A 1705-nucleotide genomic window follows, 5' to 3' on the forward strand; every position below is an offset into this window, starting at 1 on the left:
CACTAGGATGCATGACAAGTTTCGTGGCTTTTTTCACTTTAAATTTTTCTATAAATTTTTTGGTGAAAACACCACATAGCACAGCCCGGACATGACGCAACATGTTTTGGATGTCCAAATACATTCAATTCTTGGATTGAGTGTGGGGGTGGCCATACCAACTCACTTGCAAAATTTGAGGTCGTTCCGAATATTTCAAAAAATTGACCTCCTTCTCCGGAGACCGTTCGGGTAGGAGCGAAGGCCCCATCTGAAAGGAGTTTTTTTTCGGCATCCTTAAAATGAACCCAATTTTTTTCATAGTGTTCCACCATCATCACTAGGATGCATGACAAGTTTCGTGGCCTTCTGCCACTTAATGAATTTTCTATAATTTTTCGGCGAAAACACCACATAGCACACTCCGGACGTGACGCAATATATTTTTGGTGTCCATGCATGACAAGTTCTTCGGAGACCGTTCGGGTATGAGCGAAGGCCTCATGCATGCCTTTTGCCACTGATTTTTCTACATTTTTTGTGTCGCTTATCGTCTCGTAACGTTCAAATGCACGTGTTTCCGTTTATTTTTTGAAGATTTATTGCATGACTAACATTAAATTAAATATAAGGATATTTTTTTTCAGATAAACCATTCCGAGTTCATTCATAATTCAAGATATTTTACATAACCCTAAACATAACCGAGCACTGCTCTTACATAACTTGGAACGAAATTTAAATCTAAACCCTAAAACTAGACTACTCGTCGTCGCTGGAGCCAGTGAGGTCGACGACCGGCGCCATACCGCCGGCCTCTCCTTCGTCGCCGTCGCCGCCGCCGTCGTCGTCGTCATCGTTGCTGAAGTCCCACCAGTTGTCTTCCCGAGCCTGCTGCTCCTGCACCGCCGCTATGGCCGCCAGCCGCTCTCGTTCCTCGCGAGTTGTCGCCGCCGTCGCCTCCTCTGCCGACCGGGCCAGCACCGCAAGTAGCCCCGGCGTGTCATCGGGGTCTCCGTATTGCGCGAGGGCGGCCTACGCCGGCGGGATCTCGACCAGCACCGGGACAGGGGGCGCCTGCTGTGCCGGGGCAGTTGGGGCAGCTGGAGGTGGGCCGTGGCGGCGACGGGAAGAGCCGGCCTCGCCGGTAATGTCCCCGACGGGTAGGCTGGCCGCCGCGGCCCTGAACGCGCCGAGGACGATGTCGAAGTTCTTCCTGCGCCAGAACCTGTGGCAGACCCTCCTGTTGTACCGACCGCCAGGGAAGGCGCGGAACTGCTCCCTCGTCGACGGCGGTCCCATGGTGGGGATGCCGTCCGCGCCGATCCGCCATGGCCCCGACACCTTGGCAGCTGGCGGCACCAACAGGCCGTATCGGGTCAAGTCCTCGGTGTCGCCGATGGTGAGGCTCAGCGGCCAGATGCCGCCCGACCACGCGCCCTCGTCGGAGTCGCTGGAAAACATCGCCGGCGTGGAGAAGAGAGGAAGAGAGGGGTTGGCTTTGAGAAGAGAGGAAGAGATGTCACGGCGTGGAGAGGGGCTGGCGCGGCCTTTTTATAGACGGCAGGGAAGGGAGAGGGACGGGCGAACCGTCGGTGGCACGCGCCACGAGGGGGAAGGCGGGCGGCCCGATGCGGACGGCGGGTGGCAGGCGCGGCGGCGGTGCCGTGTGAAGGCGGGCAGGCGGTAGGCGCGGCAGCCGAGCGGTCGCGTCAACGGCGGACCC

The sequence above is a fragment of the Triticum aestivum genome, chromosome 6B (genome assembly GCF_018294505.1).
Source record: "Triticum aestivum cultivar Chinese Spring chromosome 6B, IWGSC CS RefSeq v2.1, whole genome shotgun sequence".
Classification (NCBI taxonomy): domain Eukaryota; kingdom Viridiplantae; phylum Streptophyta; class Magnoliopsida; order Poales; family Poaceae; genus Triticum; species Triticum aestivum.